Source organism: Mixophyes fleayi, chromosome 10 (genome assembly GCF_038048845.1).
Source record: "Mixophyes fleayi isolate aMixFle1 chromosome 10, aMixFle1.hap1, whole genome shotgun sequence".
In the NCBI taxonomy this organism is placed as follows: Eukaryota; Metazoa; Chordata; class Amphibia; order Anura; family Limnodynastidae; genus Mixophyes; species Mixophyes fleayi.
Genome location: NC_134411.1, coordinates 87,481,295 through 87,492,781, shown reverse-complemented (window position 1 = coordinate 87,492,781; position 11,487 = coordinate 87,481,295).

Genomic DNA, 11,487 nt, shown 5'->3' with positions numbered 1-11,487 from the left:
GGGCCCCCGGGCAATACAGTGTACCGGGCCCCTAAAAAAATAAATAAATATATATATATATATCACTTTTTTTTTACATATATATATATATATATATGGGCCCCCTTAACTATCCTTAAGTCCGATCCTCTTCTTTTTTCCACGCCGCTGAGTCTCTTCTGCCCTCTTCCGTGCTGTGGTTGCAGTGAATGCTGCGCGTGACATCACACCCAGCATTCACTGCGAGCACAGCACGGAAGAGGGGACCAGGGAGGGAGCCGGATCACCGCTGATGTGACCGCAGGGTAAGTATTTAAAAAAAATACTTTTTTTTTTAGGATTCGGACGGGCCCCCGGGCACCTGCCCATCGTGCCCAATGGAAGAGACGGCCCTGAGTTTGCCTAGTAATATTTCACCTGAAATCGCTCCTGTCCAGTCATTTGCCGGTGGTGAAGGGCTGGCGCAAATAGCCGATGATTGTAACGACCGCCACCAACGATAGAGAACAGCTTGTGATTGGCTGTGAGTTCCCCGCCAGTTCCCCGCTAGTGTACGTGCATATACTACACCAGGCTTTTTTGCGTGCGTTTTGAGCAAACTTTTTTCCGCGTACGCAGAGCGGGGACTTGTTTCTTCTAATTTAGAGAGGTTTCTGAAGTTTTATTGATAGCAAATATTTACTTTGCAGACAAAACAAATGGGTGTAAGTGTATGTGACGTATGCTGTGTTGTAAACCAGGCTCATATGCTGCTGCTGCAGACCTGCAGGTATCTTATCTTTGCATATGCCCGAAATTACAGCATTTTTTAGTGAATACAATTAGCAACAACGATTTGGGGCGCGGTTGCATTGAACTCTACATCAGCTCCTCTGAATCTAAGCTTGTCAGAAGCGTAATGGACCTTGGAGGACTACAATACCCATCATAACAAGTTCACCAAATTCTAATGTAGTTTTTGTGCATTTGAAATGCTCGTTTTCCAATAAATATTAACTTAAAAAGCCTATAGGGTAAGGAGGCATTGGGTTCAAGTAGAGCGAGATGCGTTGGCTCCCCAAACATAAGCAAGAAAGGATGCACACGTGGAAGAATGCGTTTTCGTAAGACGTATCGCACGATGTACCGACTAATATATGCCCCAAGTATCTATACCACAATAGCGGCACCACCATAGCGTAGAGATACAGCTCGACAGTCTTAGAAATTAATGTGAAATTTGGATTTCCCTATTTATACAAGCAGCGCCAAATTCAAATGGCCAACGGAGAGCCATGATTGGCTCACTGCCCTGTCCGCTGATTAGCTGACACCAGTGCCAGGGAGCACTGGGGGAGGAGCGGACTCGCCTGCACTGGATCGACGTTCTGGCGCGTTGCATCTTCTTTTCTTCGCTCCCGCTACAGTAAAACATCTCCCATGACCTCCGTGATATCGCATTATACCTTGGAAAACGGTGGCCTGCTACTAGATCGCAAACCAAATAACAAAATTTAGCTGGAGCCGGAGTGCAGGGTCCTACAAAGCGCTATGGAATATGTTGGCGCTATATAAATAAATGATGATTCAGACTGACGCGACTGTTTTTTTTTTTCTTCTATTGCGGCTTTTTGCATCCAGATTTGGACTTTCGCTTCCACTAATGTAGAAAAAATTTGTTATTTTTTTATTGAAACTTTTTTCTACAAATATCTGAAAACGTTATTTTTTTTTAAACTAAATGCTTTATTCTAGGAATAAAACATGATTTTTCAAAATGATAATTATCTGTTATTACCACCCTGAGATCGTGATAACAGTATAGGTGTTGCAGCAGTATAAGTACCGCTGTGATACTTGTACCACCCCAATACTTGTTCACATTAGCTTTCCTCATGCAGAGAATGTAATGAGAATGAAACACATGAGATAGTATAGAAATGGAAGAAATATTCTAATAAAAAAATATTGTCTTCTTAAATTCTAAATTCTAATTGTTTTTCCATGCACTGTGTAAGCAAATATATAATAATTAGTAAATTCTGCTGTGAGACAATTTGCTTATTAGAATTCACTTATTGCTTCAGGGTATAGAATCTTTGCTTGTGATTGACAAATTAGAAAATCCTAGACTTGTGCCTTCATATGTATATTTGGGATGTAATGCCATCTACTGGTCGTTGTGGAGTAATGCATATAATACTGTATGTGACACTATTATGATCATTGTTTTTTTTAATGCTAGTAAAAACATGTAAATGGGTTTCAGGTGTAAACGATTTGTTCCAATGACAACACACCCACTTGCGCTAACTCCTGTGTTTACATATTTTAGATGCTGCACACACCATTAACTCGCATTCAATGAAAGTGAATGCAAAGTGTCCTTAACTGGCCCACATTCCCCACCGACTGTATGGCAAAGCGCTAGTTACCACTTTATTGGAAACGCAGCGTCACTTGGTAACTGGCTTTGGAAGTGTACAAAATGCTTCAGATCTGCTAAAGAAACGTACTCTTGGCCTGTCCGTTATCGGCTCCAAAAGAGTACAACTAAAAAGACACAGAATTACATAAGCTCACTGTACTCTTCTATTTTATACACCATCATCATCATCAACATTTATTTATATAGCACCAGCAAATTCCGTAGCGCTTTACACTATGAACCCAAAAGTTTATTAAATAGAATTTCTTATTACAGAATATCCAAGAAAGACTGCAATGGTTTTAGATACTTTATCCAACATATATGCAATGTTTACCGGAATGTCTGCCTAAGGCCAGTGTCAGGTGCGCATTTTAGAACGCTGCAATCTTCTGATCAGGAAACCGCTGTGTTCTAAGCTCTGTCAGCATTAAAGTAAAGGGGAACGCAGTTCCCCCAACATGCCATAGTGACTCCGCTGTTGAGGCACTGCCATGCGGTGTGTTGACAGGCAGAACAGTATTTCTCATTTACTGTAATGTTATGCTGACTGTAATCACATTAAAACGCAGTGATGTTCTAGTGAGAAAGTTGCAGTGTTCTTAAACACCCAGAAAATTCTGCTATTGGTTTGTCTTATTCTGAATTACTGAGCAGTTGGATTCGGTGCATTAACATATGACAGCTAATAGGTAGGGACAGTATGCCTTACTATCCATATTGGGGGTGCACAAACTTCTTTGGTCTGAGGGCCGCATTGGGAGATAGTACTCACTTGAAGGAGCCACAATGAAACTTGGCTTGAAGTAGCAATTTTCCCTTGTCTTCTTCTTCTTCAGACTGCTATTAATGAGTTATAATTCTGTATTACCATGACAACCACAGTCACATAGCATTTTATGCAGCGAGCAGAGACTTTGGAACACCCCTTTGAGCTCTGTCTGCACTATGACATCCTCCTTCCCTCCCTTCTGTAATACAGAAAGCAACTATGAAATATAGAAATGTTACACTGTTATATGTTATAACTATGGACAAATTAACTGACACTGTCATTCTCAAGTATGTTTGATAACCAAATACATAAGTGTTAAACGCATGAATAATGATCTATAAATGTATAACAATTAAGATGGTGGTTCGCCAATTAGCCTACGTGATCTGTAACTTTGATCAGTTCAAAGAAGATAAAACATATAATGAAATGTTACTGATAAAATCTACACCTGATGGGACTTATAACACAAACATTTATTACAACCATTCACTAAAGATATAGAATGAAGCTGTATGTCACCCGTAACAATATGGGTGAGTGTATAAAAAGGCTCTTGTTTACGGCAAAAATCAAGATAGATGAAAACCAAAATTAACGCACCAATCCACATAGCAGGTTGTTTTTTTTTTTTTTGTTTTTTTTTTCTTAAATAGCATTTAAGTACCTTTTATGCATACATTTGATACTTTTTTTTTTTTTTTTTTTAGCTCTCCTCAAAATCTCTCTGGAGGTTGCAAAGTATGGATTTGTTACACTGGCTCACAGCTCTCAGCATGTCATGTAAAGGCAGAGGGAATATTTTACATTTACTTACTACCCAATACAGACAGAGCTCAGAGGAGCGTTCCCAAGCCACTCTGCTTACTACCATGTCATGTGACTGTGGCTGCCATGGTAGTCACATGACACTGCACAGTATTATAAATCATTCATAGCAGCCTGAACAAACAAAAAACCAAACATAAATGGTAAATAACATTTTTCTTATAGCTTGCCACAGTGATTTATGTTTTAAAAAACAACAACATAAATTGACTCATCCATTGGATTGCCCTTTAAATGTCCATTATGGTGTTAACAGAGGATGTAAAGAGATGTACAGAAACTGGGCATTGTAGATGCAAAATGTCAGAAGGAGGAATACAAAAATGTGTGAAGAAACCCCCCCAAAAAGCGGGAAATTAAGTATAGAGATTATTCTTACCTACTCCAGGAGAGCCCAGGGGGAAGGTCACGTGACAGCTGCAGGAGGGGCTTGATGACGTCATCACATCATCATTGCCCTGCTCCCTGCTATGAAATGCCAAAATTCAGGGCATTACATAGGGGGGGGTGGAGTTTAATCACACGATCGCATCATTAAGCCTCGCCTCCACAAGGATCCGGGAGACTGCCTACTCTTCCTGGGAGTTCGGGAATCTCCCGGAAATTCCGGGAGAGTAGGCGAGTATGATAGAGACATAATACAAGGTGCAAAGTTAAATAGAGAAATTGTGCTTTTTTTTCCCCACCTCTAATGAAAATAAAAACTACAATACCCTGATGGATTAAGTGTACACCCCTAAACTAATACTTACATGTTTTGCTTTTACTATAGCAGTGAGTCTCTATCAACTTCACACAAATGCATTTTATCATTGGAGTTTGGTAAGAAAAGACACAAAACCAACACTGACTTACAAAGAGACACAAGCATTGGAAGACTTATCAAAAAATACAACTGTTGTCATAAAACCAGCGGACAAAGGTGGAGGCCTAGGATAGAGGATAGAGAAGAATATGTATCGGAGTCCATTCATCTTTTAAGTGATATGGAAACATATAAACAACTTAAGGGAGATCCCACGTTAGAGTACCAACGAGAACTATTCTCCCTTTTGAGAGAAGGATTAGATCGGGGAATTCTTACTGAAAAAGAATATCACTTTCTGAGGGTGGAAAATTCACGACTGCCAGTGTTTTACTAAGTTCCGAAGATCCATAAAGATACACAGAAACCACCTGGCCGACCAATCATCTCAGGGATCGACTCCCTTACCTTGCCATTATCATGACATCTATCTTCAGGATTTGGTCAAAAAACAGCTATCGTATCTTAGGGATACGACACAAATACTCAATTTGTTGGACCAGGTGATTTGGGAGGAACATTATATACTAGCCACTAGTGAAGTTCGGACACTATATACATATGTGGTGGTCAAGTACTGATGGGAAATCCTTCCCTTACCTTGTGCTCCAGACATGAGTCAGGTTCTTTTCTGTTCGGATATCCGCTGGTCAGGAAATAAATACTTCAATGAAAGGGACAAGGATTGGTCAAACAACTTGGGTTTATTGAGAATGCGGTAAGGATAGTTTTGGTAAGACACCGCGCCACTGACCCCCTCAGCTCAATAGTAATGACAAAATAATGCGTCTGGTCAGCATAGAGCACAATAGCATTTAACATATCACATACACCTGGTGAGTATAAGGCACAATAGCGATAACATCTTCTATAATATTTATCTTTATTGAAGTTTTTAAGGCAGTTTCAACAGAGATTCACAAGAACAGATAAGTGGGTAACAAAACCACCTCATTAATACAAAAAACATCTTCAATGCACATTGTCTAATAAGGCACACTGGTAATCTCAGTTACTACTTTAAAGTTTACAATATCTGACTGGTGATGATGCAAGAACCATCAGTAATAACCCATCAAGACTCTTACGGTCACTACCGCGCCCACTAGAGGGCTCCTTCTTATTCAGGTGTTTGGGGTACCGTGCTATTCCCTATGGGTCAGGCGCCCCACTTTTAGCATCTACTGCTGCGTTAACTTGAATTGCAGCGGTACCACTAACACTGAATGTCACACCTTCAATATTAATAAATCAATTCTTAGGTAAATCACATAACATTAACATCCATCTAAAACATTTGGTGCACCAATATTATCCCTGGTAACGTTACCATATTTTCCACTCAGTCCTGGGCTGACCTGTGCACAGGAATTTTGTAGTGTTCAAATGTCCTGCAGAGGTTTCCAGAAGGGTTAACAATCCCGATTAAGTCCCTGTACTTTCTTTCAAAAGGGTAGATGTTAAACTGTAGGCTGGGTTAAAGATTATAGCAAAACACAGGACTGTTGCTCAATTCAGTCACAAGATGGCGCTGTTCTCTCATAAATCAATGCATCTCTAATAGCACATGTACTCTGCACGGAGAATAGAGTTCAGATATCAGCCCACACAGGATTTAGCTCAAACGACAGTCTTAATGGTTCCCTGCAGCCTGTGTGAAGGTATGATCTGAGGGAAAAGCTCCCAAGGAGGGCACAATATTCTTCCTTGTACAGGAATGCAATGTCAGTTTGGATAGATTCTCTCAACACTCTTCCCTCTGATGCTGGAGTGTGTGCAGTACACTGCAGGCTAGGATTTTACCTTGAGAAGGTTCTGTAGTTAGTCAAGACTGTCCTGGACACCCCACTGCGTGTCCCCAGCCGTTCTCTAGCCGTGTTTGCTGGCAATGTCACCTCTTCCAGCAGCAGATCAGTCTCTCTGCCCAGCTGCATGTCAGCTTCCCCTTTCTTCTACCATGCCACACACTCCTCCTTCCTGCACATCCTCTTCCTGTTACTCCCCCAGCCAATCAGGGCCTTCAACCTCCTCCTGTCAATCACTCTTGGGTACGTCTTCAGAGCACAATTAACCCCTTGTAGTTCTGCATTTTAAAAGCATTTATGCACTCCTCTGTGCTGTTCAACAGGGCTTTGGGGCACCACACATGCATTGATCATATCCAGGGTTTAGATAGTGTAAGAACTTTCCTGGAACAAGACCAAACTATTCCCTCAGAGCAGGTTAAGTTTTTATCACTAAGGGCATCCAGTTCATTCTTACGCATAACAATTTCTGGTTTGAAAATGTCTATTACTTCCAAACGAGAGGCACAGCTATGGGGACCAAGTTTGCACCAAGCTATGCAAACCTTTTTATGAGACGATTGGAAGAGGAGACCATCTGGTCCAATTCTAGCTTGGTTGCAAACTGAGCTCTCTGGAAGCGCTTCATCGATGATATTATTTTCATTTGAAGGGGCGGTCATGATTCCCTGTCAGAATTCATTCAAAATATGAATACCCCAAGCAAGAATTTATAGTTCGTTACCAACATAAGTAAAGAACGAGTCACCTTTTTGGATTTAGAAATATATATCCGGAAAGGAAAAATAGAGACACAGACACATTTCAAGCCAGTTGATTGCAGTAGCTTCATATCCACTACAAGTCATCATTATCCTAACTGGCTGGAGAATATCCTTCAAGGCCAATTTACCCGTATAAGAAGAAACTGTACAGACATGTGATTACAGACAACAGGGAGAAATCCTCAAGTTCTGTTTTTATGATAAGGGTTATAAAAAGGCCAAAGTGGATAAAATTTTTGGAGGAAGTAAGTGAAATAAATAGGGAGAAACTACTGGAATACAAAGACAGGCAAACAATCTCTATCCCCTTCATAACACAATACTCTGAAGCAGCAAGGGAGATTAAAAGGATTGTACAAAATCATTGGCATCTCCTTCAAAAGGATGATGTTCTCTCTCAATTCATTCCCAAAAATCCTACGATTACTTTTAGAAAACCTTAAGAAAAAAAATGGTAAATAGCCATTTACCAATAGGGAACAAAAGTACAGGGAATTGGCTTGGTGATCACTGACAGACAAATGGTTGCTTCCACTGCACAAAAAGTAATGCCTGTAAGACTATGAACAATATGAGCACAAAACCAATTATTCAATTTGAATCCAAAATAACGTCTAATTCATATCGAATAAAGGACCATCTCACATGTGACTCCATGGGAGTCATTTATCTCATAAAATGTCCATGTGGTCTTCAGTACGTGGGCCGGACATTTAGAAAGTTGAAAATACGGATTAATGAACGTATTAGAAATATTAAAATTGGCTTGGAGACCCACAACTTGTCAAACCATTTCAAAATGTATCATAAGAATGATCCAATAGGACTAAAATTTCTGATTAAAGCAGTCCTAAACACTGGAGGGGAGGGGGCTACAATAGAACTTTGAACCAAGAAGAATCAAAATGGATATATACCTTGGGCACTCTAACACCTTCAGGGCTCAATGTAGATTTTGGATTCCAAGCCTTTTTATAGTTATTTAAGTAGTGACTGTTACTACGTCTTTGCAGTACTGTCTATATTTTTTTATGTTCCTCATTATGTAGGATTATATAAGTCCTAGTGAAAGTTTACATCGTTACATACTTATTAAACTTGCCTCCACTAGTGACCCATATATTCATATATTATTTCTACTCTGCTATCACTAGTAATTAACTAGCTTTATACTAGCCACCCATATATTTTCTTATTTGCACCTTAACAAGTTTGACAGCATATTATATTCTCTATTTTATGTTACTGTCAATGATTCATTATTTTTCAAAGGTGATTCATATGCATGAATATAATGTTTTAATAGAGTGGCTTTAGGGATTTTAATTAGTTTTCTTTTTTTTTATTGGAAGTTATCTTTTAGATGTTTTGTGCCGTGTTCAATGATTAGCAGCCGTGCACTTTAGGATTGATACGCTATATAAGGGACTTAAGAATGCTCATTGGTAATCCCCTGATGAAGTCCTACTGCGAAACGCGTAGGTGATAATGAGAGCCAATGACTGTTGCCTAGTAACAACAATTCAGAAGTAGCTGAGACGTCAGGCAGTGAGGGAGACCACTGACGAGTGTGTGAGATTCAACCCTGAAATATCAGCGTCGGCGCCGGATAGCTAAAAAAGATACCTTTATATGCACAACAGTACTTACTAAATGTAAGTTTATTCAAATTGTCGTTGGCATAAGTGTTTTGATTTTACTGCACCATTGGAGCCCCTGTTTCTCTTTTCTCTCCCTTTCCTTTCTGTGGGACATTGTGGAGAGACTGGGAGGCTTTCGAGAACACGCTATCACGTCACATATGGGATATTGGACTAATTTTTACAGCACTTTCAAATGACTTTATAAACCTATTGATGGTTACAATATTGTTAATTACCATTGTTTTGCATATTCAAAGCCTACTGCATATCACCCATTATATATTGCGTTATATTGTGTTATTATGTATATATAATTTTATTGGCACAGGTTCTTCTCCTTTTTTCCCCTGTCAGATCCTATTTATTGCGCCATTCCCCCTTATTTTGGATGTTTACAATTACGTGGGGAACTGTAGGCAACCCCAAGGGACATACGGCTGCATTCCATCTTCCCCTTCCCTACGCCTGGAGGAGCGCGGGTTAAGCACTCTTCTAATCTAGAGATTATACTTCCCTACTTTGAAAACTTTTGGTCCGGGAGATCCCGGAAGGAAGGTCACATGACATCTGCAGGAGGGGGCTTGATGACGCCATCGCATCACCATTGCCCTGCTCCCTGCTATGAAATGGCGAAATTCACGGCATTGCATAGCAGGGGGCGGAGCTTAATCACAAGATTGCATCATTAAGCCTCGCCTCCACAAGGATCCGGGAGACTGCCTACTCTTCCGGGGAGTCTGGGAATCTCCCAGAAATTCCGGGAGAGTAGGCGAGTATGATAGAGATATGATACAAGGTGCAAAGTTAAATAGAGAAATTGTGCTTTTTTCCACCTCTAATGTTCAATGAAAAAAACCAACTACAATAACCTGATGGAACAAGTGTACACCCCTAAACTAATACTTACATGTTTTGCTTTTACTATAGCAGTGAGTCTCTATCAACTGCACACAAATGCACTTTGCAATTTTATCCCAATCTTCCCTACAAAACAGTTCAAGGTCCATTAATTTGCCAGGGGATCGCCTGTGCAGAGCCCTGTGTTCTGGGTGTTCTGCACGTTTTCAATGGAATATAGGTTTGGTCTCTGACTGACTCATTCCAAGGGGTAATTTTATCAAGCTGCGGGTTTGAAAAGTGGTTATGTTGCCTATAGCAACCAATCAGATTCTAGGGGGCGTATTCAATTGTTCCTCCGGCCACCGGAAAAACGAGCGCTCTAAAACTATTACCGTTAATACGGTAATTACTCGCTGAATTTCATCTCGCAGCTCCCTGAGCTGCGAGATGAAAATCAGCGAGTAAACTACCGTATTAACGGTTTTTACGCGCAATATTGCCGTATAAATGGTAATAATTTTAACGTGCTCGTTTTTCCGGCGGCCGGAGGAACAATTGAATACGCCCCTAGCTGTCATCTTGTAGAATGCACTAAATAAATGACAGCTAGAATCTGATTGGTTGCTATAGGCAACATCTCTACTTTTCGGAAACTAGCAGCTTGGTAAATTTACCCCTAAGACTTCGCTCTTGTACCCTGCAATTTCAGTAAGGGTATGTAGACTTTTTATATCCACTTTTTGCTGTTAAACTACATGGCAACAATATTCATAGTGATAACTTGGTTTGCTATTCATAAATATGTACAAATGCAAAGGTTCAGTAGACTGATAGTGAACTTGGTAAATCAACGTGAAACAGAGTCAATGCCCCTATTTAAGCTGTTTTTATATACAAATTAAATTTGCTTCCTATATATCAGACTCTAGACCTAGATTTAGATCTAAACTTCTTTTCGAAAGGTCTAATCCGGTTGCATATCCAGTGGGGAACATTTGGAATTAAAGGGATAGCATTCATTGGCCAAATATTGTTACGATGGAGGATATTTGGCAATACTTGTCAATAAACACCTGTATTTTAATCTGAGCATCCCTTTAAATCTATGCCAGGAAAATGTAATTATTTCAATATACAGCAAGCAAGAATTGCAATCCATAGCAGTTAATTGTTCTGTGGTGGTTAATTCCTGCTCTACATTTGATCAGAGGAATATCATATTTCAATGACTTCTAAATAACAATAGAAGCACCAAGTGACAGCAGACATATAGAGCACGCTGCCACCAAGTGTTGATTTATGGACATGACATACAGCGATGACATTAAAAATGTTAGGCGAATTCTCCTCAGACGAGGCTGCCAGTCAGGTTTGATTTAAATGTCAATCAGTGGAATTGCAGCATATGTTAATTGCTTTACCTTGTATGATTGCACTGTCAGTGCTGTACTCTAGAAAATAGAATCTTGCCGTCGGCTTCATTTCACACGAATAAATGGCAGCTTTTTTTTTTTTTTCTCAAACTGGCAATTCCGAATAATAATTGATGACATTCATTGAGTATGGATTGCACAGATATGCTTAGTTTTGCCAAGCATTATTAGTGAACTGCAATAAAGGATTGGAGAGGGGGTATTTACA